Here is an 8,801-nt window from a genome sequence, read left to right on the forward strand (position 1 = left end):
GATCCCTGAATATCTTCTAGTTTCATCTCTTGCTATATTTTTTCTTGGAGTCTATGGTTAGAGAAGGTAGTCAAATTTCTTCAATAATCATTTGGTAACGAACTATTCTCAGTTCCTTAAATATTCCACATAAACAACTGCCGTTTGCTTAGAATACTTATGTCTACATATATGTGTCCTTTTGTCTGGCAACGTCCTGCTTACCTTCCAGTTGTCAACACTGTCATTATGTCCTGTTTGCTTTTCCATGACAAAATTCTTTATAATTTAAATGTCTCTTTCCTCTTCAAGCACCTTGCTCAGTGCCTGGCACTCAATAGCTAATATTTAGTAGACCGATCTTAAAGCAGACATCCCAAACCCCTGACAGGGAATCACTGAATTCATACACATTTTGGTGGTTAAGATTTTTTATTTGTAAATGGCTCCCAAAACAAGGTGTTTTTGTTTTTTGACTTTTGGTTTTTTTTTTTTCTCATAAGGATAAATTTTCCCTGAGATATACGCTTCTGAGATATGCAGTGACTCCACCTGCAGCTCATTGTTTGACTTTCAGGACAGAAACTGGTTTATAAATTGCTAAATTTACTTACACCCTAAGTGAAAAGTGCAAAGTACAGATTACTAAAAAGATCTAGAATGAGACTGAGTTTTGTAATGTCTTATAAGGATATAACAGGATAGCAATATCCTGTCCTTGAAATAATTTTTTTATATATATATTCATCACGAATTCATGCCATTTAGTTAAAAACAGAACCTCTTTCCTACTCGTTAATGGTAGTTTTACGGTTTCATGCTGCCTGGCACATAAATATGCTGTGATATAAACAAGCCAATGGTTTAATGAATCATTTCGGTCTTATCGTGCATATGTTTTTACCACAAATCTTGTGGGAAAATGCTATTCACACTCTGCATTTTAAAATTATGCTAATGTGATTAGTCATTATGGTCCTACTCACTCTTTATGACAGAGGCGAGATGTTTAAGCCTCTGACAGTGCTTCTGAGGGGGCCTGATTAGTGCCTGAGACCCAATCAAGAAGCTGTTGATGAAGCTCAACAACATATTAAAAAAAGTATATATGACAGAAGACTTGATTGTTGCTTACATAAAATTATATAAACTAATAAGGTAACTGTAAATTGTGTCAATGTATATTTTTATTCTTCCACAAAAATTTTAGCTGCTACTGTAACCTTTGAATGCATTTTGTCAGGATTTTTCCAGGCAACAGTTTTTTTTTTTTGCAACAAAAGTATAAAAATGACAGAGTAAGCTGCTGTTAATATTAAATATGAAAATTCCCACCCATCCACATTAGTAAACAGGTGTTTCCAACACCCATGTTTCCAAACAGTTCACTCCATTTTTGTATTTAAATGCTGTTGTGATCAAGCAAAATGAAGAAACGGAAGAGACACATTTTGGTTGTTTATTATGCTGCTGAACCAGATTATTCCTATTATCTTGCATAAATCCCAAACTCAGCGGGAGAAGTTGGGGGTGAGGAGAAGGATATGGGGGTGTGTGGAGGGAGCAAAGGGACAGTTTTAGAATTTTTTAAATGAGTCCAATAAATTGAAGACTTTACTAGAAATCTAAAAATTACAATTCAGGAGAAATAAATGTAATATGACATACTTCATTTGCAGTGTTTTTAAAACTTTTTAAGAAGTAGAGCCATTTCTCAGGAGAAATCTTATGAAGAATCAAAACCCATGTAAGATGGAATATATATAAAATGAATAAGACTAGTAAGCATCTCATTAGTTCATCATATTTTATGCAAATTCAGTAAGCTGGAAAAGTAAGGCTTTTTTTGATGACAATTCCGTAAGCCTCAGCAATCAGTTTATTTCTGTGATTTATTGTTAGGCTGGCCTGGGCTTTGAATAAGGGGCCTGAAGTCAGTGTGCTGAGTAATTTCTCATTGGTCACATAATATTAAAATGTTCTTGATAATAGAGATGAGCTAGCTATTGGCAATGGTAAAAAAGCTAGTTTTTACATCTGTCACCTTGTATTCTGGGGGTAGTGTTCCATTTATAAGTAATGTGCTGGGGGCTGCACTCAGAGTTAACCTGAGGAGACAAGTTAGCACGTTGTTGGTCTCTGTTGTAATGGCATTTGGTATATGATGCTTGAATGTGCCTGTTTTTAAAACTGGTGTTTTGTAATAGTTAAAAAGGAAGTAAAATTCTAATCAGATGTTTTCAAGCCCTGAGTCTCCTCAGGACACCCAGGGTGTGGCAGAACAAGGGCACTCTTCTGGTGAGTTCTCTCTGAGTTGCACTCTCCTCCGCTGTACAAGGAGGGTTTCGGTAGCAGATCTGCCAGCCTCCCCTGCCCCCGTATTGCCCCACTATAGGCATAAAGGATGCTCCTTTTGCAATGTTCCTTCTCAGTTAATGTCATCACCATCTTAGGAGCTGGAGTCCCCTTCAGCTTTTCTCTCTTCCTCACCCCTAATATTTAATAACTCCAAAGGTCTATTCATACCTTTGCAAAATATCTATGCAATCTCTCCTCTCACCTCTTTTCTGTAGGCACCACAATGGCCTGCTGACTGCTCTCTGCAGATTTGAGCCATACCATAGAACTCACAGCCAGAGCTTCTGTCCTGAGACACACATTCAATCAGGTCATTCCCTTGCTATAAAGCTGGCAATGCTCATTTTCACTTAATTGCTTAAGGCCGAACCCCTCAGCAAGTACAGAAGACATTTCACAGCCTGACTCAACCATCCCCAACCTTATCTCTTGCTGACTCTCTTCACCCACGCACCCTGAACTCAGCATACTGCAGGCACCTTATCCTTTGCCCCTATTTTCTTTGTGTCCAGAGAACTCATACTCATCCTTCCAAACCCAATTCAAACACTACCCCTTTTTCAAAGCATTTCTTGATTTCTTCAGGCAAAGCAAGTTGCAGCCCTTCAGCTTCCTTTGAATTACATATCCTTGTAACATCTGCTCCAGTTTGACTGTAATCATCTACTTGTGTGGCTCTTTTCTCCAAAATACTATGAACTCTTAGAGCAAGGATTATATCTCATCCACCTTTTAAATCCCAAGCACCTACTATCATGCTTGATACATGCCTGAAACATGCTATACCCTCAGTGTTTTGAACTTTGTCACAGCATTTCATGTGGAGTTTGTTCCTGATTCTTACAGTGATACACAAACAGAAACCACAGTGGCATCCTGTAGACTGCCTGATGTAATGAGCACACAGTTCATTGTCAGTCTCTTTTCTCTTCCTTCAGTTTCTCCCTGCCATTGGGCACCTAAATCCTTCGTTTCTGTGAGTTCATTGACATATGTTTCTGAATTGAATTTTGAAATATCTCTTTTGAATGGTGTTTTCTTTCCCAAATGTATTTATCCTATCCTCCCTCAGATTATATGATACACTTCCGGGGTTTGGAACCTCACACAGAACTAATTTCTCTTCCTGGTTTCAGAAGTCAGGCTTTTAGGAATGTGCTCAAAGATAGACACTTCCTTTCACTTTTTTTCCTGTTATATTTTATACTCCTTCCCAAGAGAGCTCATAGGCAAGTGATTTGCAAATCTGAGGTCTTTTGCCCCTAAAACCCTTGAACCCTGAAAGATGCTAAAGTAAATCTGGATCTTGTTTGGGGGTATTCATATGCACATACTACATCTATTCTTCCTCTTACTCATTTTTGTAATCCAATAAAAATATATCCCACGGGCTAGGCGCAGTGACTCACGCCTGTAATCCTAACACTCTGGGAGGCCAAGGCAGGTGGACTGCCTGAGCTCAGGAGTTTGAGACCAGCCTAAGCAACAGCAAGACCCTGTCTCTAAAAATAGCCAGGTGTTGTGGTGGGCACCTATAGTCCCAGCTACTCCAGGAGGCTGAGGCAAAATGATCACTTTGAGCCCAAGAGTTTGAACTTGCTGTTATCGCTGTGATTTAATAAAAATAAATAAATAAATAAAAAATGAAGTTGCTGTTATCTATGATACCAGGGCATTCTATTGAGGGTGACAAAGTAAGACTCTGTCTCAAAAAAATATATATATATATGTGTATATATATATATATATATATATATATATCTTCCATGATATCATGACTTCTTTACGAACTCAGTTTATTATTCCTGATCATTTGGATACTTTACAGATTTATCATCTTTTATTTGATTCATGATTTTACTTGAAGAGAATTTAATATCACTTACTAGGATAGTTATTCTTCCTCCTCAACGCAACCATTCCCACCCCTTTTCAAGGCATAACATTTCCTATTTCCAATCCTCCTGGGGTTTGTAAAAAAAAAAAAAACAAAAAAAAACAAATAGCTTGGCAATGGTTCACTAAGAATTGTAATTTAATCCTTTGGAATAACAGGCTTTTCATCTGTGCTCCCAGCAATGATCCGATGATCTGCCACACAACCAGTTCCTTATAAGAGAACAATGCAACTCAAAAGAAAGGAAAGTGCTGGCAACATGGTAAAGAATATGGAGCCTTTTATACAATTTGTAAATATAAATTAACCTTGAGAGTAAACGGCATCAAAATATGAATTATTGCTCCTTTTCAAAAGAAGAATCAGGACATTCTTGGCAGCAAATGCAAATGAACCTGAGTGTCTGTGCTTTTGATCCGGGCTATGTAAACACAGGCTCATAACTAGGTAGTTTTGTGTTTATATTGGTGGAGTCTCTAGTTATGCTTACAGACCCAGGAACAATGCAACATTCAAGAAAGAGCAAACACAACTTTAATTCTTACCTTCCATGAACCTTGACCTCAGGAGTGTTTGTCCAAGTTGTTTGGTGTCTTATATTTTATGAAGCAAGCTATTCTAAAAATTATATAGATACAATCCTATATGTCTATAATGCTACACACATATTTATTTAAGTGGATTTGGTCTATTATAAAATATCCTCCTTTTTTTTAAGTGAATATACAGTTTATAAGTCTGTAAATAAATTTCATAGCACTACAAAAATACAAGTCATCTGAGAAGTTTACAGTTGTCCCCAGTATTATAGGAAAGAATAAAACAAAATAAAATAACTGTAGATAATTAAAAGCTAATTAGATAAATCAAGTTACAGTATCACCCTTCAGATTAAAGTGCTCCAATATAACCAATGCTGCAGCAAACAAAATCCTAAAAAGGGATTCTGCTGCCAAATAATCTTGCTTCTTAACCTGGCAAAAACATACACAGAAGAAAGTCCCAATTTAATAACTGCTATCCCCTCAAACCCTGCCCCACCATGGGCCTGTGATATTCTTCCTTAGGCGAGATAACAAGATTTGATAAGACACTATCACAACCAGGAGAAAAAAATAAGCAATTCAGAAATATCCTAATTCCAACATTAGGTGATTAACAATGAATTTACCCGAAGAATCTGAACTGGTCCTTTTTATTAAGAAAGGGTCAAGTATCCTTGTTTAAAACATATATGTCTATTACTCTGATTTTAAAAATACAGCAATGCAAAAAATAAGTATCAGCTTGTTGCTCTTTTTTTTTTGTTTGTTTGTTTGGCCAGGGCTGGGTTTGAACCTACCAGCTCCGGCATATGGAGCCAGCACCCTACTCTGTTGAGCCACACCAGCTTGTTGCTCTTTACAATTTTGTAACAAGGAGGTAAAATGCCCATGAGTGTTTTCATGAAGGGAATGCTGCGGCACTTCTGTTTTCTACTGGCTTTTAAATTTTATTAACTATGTTAAGCCTCTCACTATAGCTTCCCCCAGTATCCCGGAAGTAACTTGAGTGTCCTTTTGGGCAGGGATAGGAAGTATTCAAACAACAGACATATGAACACAGTTCAAGCCCTTTGTGGTCCAAGACTGGCTGCCTGTGCCCTTCACAACGAAGGGGCTTCTTCTTCTTGAGGAGTTGGTGACCTGTCTCTCCCCAACAAGTGCTGCCAAGGAATCCAGGGAGCCAAGAGAAGGCACAGGGGGAAATGGCCAAAGGAATCCTACCGACATCATTCCATCCCTGAAGAGAGTGAGTGCTGGACCCATCAAGGCAATCTCTTAATCCCTGTACCCTACTTTTCATATCTCCTGTAGAATGGCCTTACAGATCTAAAGAGCACATTTAAGGCTGCAAAGTAGAAGCTGATGTTTAGAAAGACAGCTGGTTCAAAATCTGAAAGGCACAATTGAGAGGCTTTCCCTAAATGCCTCTGTTCCCATCAAAAAAACAAGACCCAAATTTGAGAAGCTGGGTAGGTTTACAAGGTATCAAAATTTAGCAGCTATAGCCAAGAGCTACACATGAGCTACTCAAAAGCCAAGAAAATCCTTCTTTCCAGGTGTAACACAGCACCACCTGCACAGTCCTTTTCTCATTTTACCCTATGCTTTAACAACTAGAGGATACATATTGAAAAAAAATCTGAAGGAAAATAAACCCCTGTGTTCAAATATGTTAATACCTCCTATGCCATCTGAATCTCTAGCTCAGGACCAGATCTAATGGCCACATCTTTGGCATAAAATATTTACAACCCAGTTAAAGGCACAGTGGCATTTAAACATAAAGCCATGGGAATGTACAGAAAAAGATACATTGCAATAATTAACCTAACTTCAATTGGTGGAATTGACTCTGGCCAGATAATAAGCAAGGGAGAAGGTGTTTGGAGCCAGGCGGCTGGTATACCATCCTTGATCTCAAGAGCAGGTGGAAACAAACTCACCAAAATGACTCTGTCTTATTCCAGCGATTTCCATCTTTCCTGCTTTTTCGCCAATCTGAGCTGGAATGCGGAGGATGTTGGGGGTTTCCTCCATGACTCTGACCAGCAGGTTGTCAATATAGTCTTCCAGCTCACGAACCTGAAATTCCTTCTTACTTAATTGTTTCCTTCTGTTTGAGGACCAACTCATGAGCTCATCATGGGTCAGCTGTGCGTAAGCAAACGCTGGCTTGATTGATCATGTTCTCACTGATGATGGTGGCAGTTCCTAAGCTGGAGTTAGCAATCTTGGTGGCTGTTATGTTGATTGGCTTCACAGGATGAAGTTGGGACTTCACAGTTTGCATCTGGGGAGCCATGCCAGAGGGGAATGGTGGTTTTGGTTTGAACGTGGACTCTGGGTCAGCTTTTGGTTCTGTGATCTGCACATCTTCAAAAGGATTCAGGGAGTTACCCTGTCCGGGGATGATGGCCACTGTACCTTTCTCAGACCCTCTCACACAGTCCTCAACAGGCCCCAGCCTGCCCTTCCTCAGCTGACATCAGCAAGCGCGCCCTCATTCTCCTTCCCCGGGCTGGCCGAGGGCCTTTCGCCCTCACTGCCCTTAGCCACATCCTTCTTTCCAGTCACCAGGGAAAGCAAAGAGGTCTTTTTGTTCTCCTGTTTCTTGCTGTCTTTCTTTTGCAGCCTCTGAGTTCACTGGGGCTGTGTTTTCCCTAATATCCCCACTGGTCAGTGGCCAGTAGGATGGCAGAGACATGGCGCCGTTGGTGGAAGAGCTGGAGAGCTGCCTGTCAGATGACATCTCACCGCCTTCCCCAGGCTCCTTCCAAGACCAAACAGCCTGGTTTTCTGTAGACGAAGATAAATGCCTCTTTCTGAAGCCCTGAGGGGATGGGGAAGAAGAGGGGCTGCTGTCCTTGGTCTCACTCTTGGCTTCCGGCTGCTCCAGGTAAACATGGTTCCCATTGATAACAGACATTAGAGCGGGAAAGGATGTCTCAAAGGATAAGAAAGTAGAGTCCTTCCTTCTTGGGGAGGGTGAAGGTGATCTGGTTCAGTTGCTTAAGATCTGTACTTGCTGTTCTCTTGTGAGACATGACATTCAAGGCGGAGGAGGATTCATCCTTGTGGTCATCATCCCACCAGGACTGAAAGTCCCCAGGACGCAGCAGCACTTTGTCCGACTTGGAAGTCAGCAGGACAGACATGGACTGGGAGAGTGCGTCTTCTGCAAATTAGACTTGGAGAACAAGCTCTTGATCTTCCGTTTCTTCTTGTCTTTGGATGGAGACTCATGGTCACTGTCACCAGAGGGCGCTGTGGCAGACACGATGGCTTTGACAGTATCTGACCGGCTGTCCTTACGCCACCCCTTGATCTTATCCTTCAGTTTCGAAACGGATTCCGCGACTTACCCTTCATGGAGAGGTCAAACGTGCTGGTCGTCTGGTTGTTTCTCATAAACTGGATGTCAACCTCAATCTCTCCTCGCTCTTTGTCCTTCTTCCCTGGTTTGGATTTCAGGGCATTCCACCTTAGGTCTTGTAAGTTGATGCTAAAATATCCTCCTTTTAAGACAATTACAGGCCATCAACAATCTGCATAGTAATCTATCACCTTGTTTTCAGTCATTATCACTGTTAGCCACAGCCTGACATCACTGAGAGTTTGCTGGGATTAGTTGGGTGTTTTAAGATTCATCATCACCATCGTTATTACTATAAGTCACACCATTTATTTAGCCCCAACAATCTGCTGAAGAAAGCAGCCTGGCAGAATTTATAGCAGAAAAGCAATAGACCCCGCGCATGAAAGGAACGTTGGAGTGAGCTCCAGCAAGAATGAGCAAGGGAGGACTTAGTAGGCTCTGAGGGAAAGGGCATTTTTCATACCTGTAATGCAGTCCCCTGGAAGGACAAATACTTTGCAAAAATCCTTTTATTTCTCCCACTGGCCAGATTCATAGTGAGTGAAGAGAGCTGACCAGAAGGCATATTTAAGATGAAAGCATTTAGAAAAACTGCCCATGCCTATGGCACAAAATGATTTTTTTCTGCAAATCCCATTGAGATTCG

The 8,801-nt window shown here is 40.4% G+C and overlaps 1 pseudogene; it reads right to left on the bottom strand.

The window, feature by feature from the left end:
* Nucleotides 1-6,696: 6,696 nt before the first annotated feature.
* LOC128598312 (rab11 family-interacting protein 1-like) lies at nucleotides 6,697-8,202 on the bottom strand (annotated as a pseudogene).
* Nucleotides 8,203-8,801: the final 599 nt, after the last annotated feature.

The sequence above is a fragment of the Nycticebus coucang genome, chromosome 11 (assembly GCF_027406575.1).
Source record: "Nycticebus coucang isolate mNycCou1 chromosome 11, mNycCou1.pri, whole genome shotgun sequence".
Lineage (NCBI taxonomy): Eukaryota > Metazoa > Chordata > Mammalia > Primates > Lorisidae > Nycticebus > Nycticebus coucang.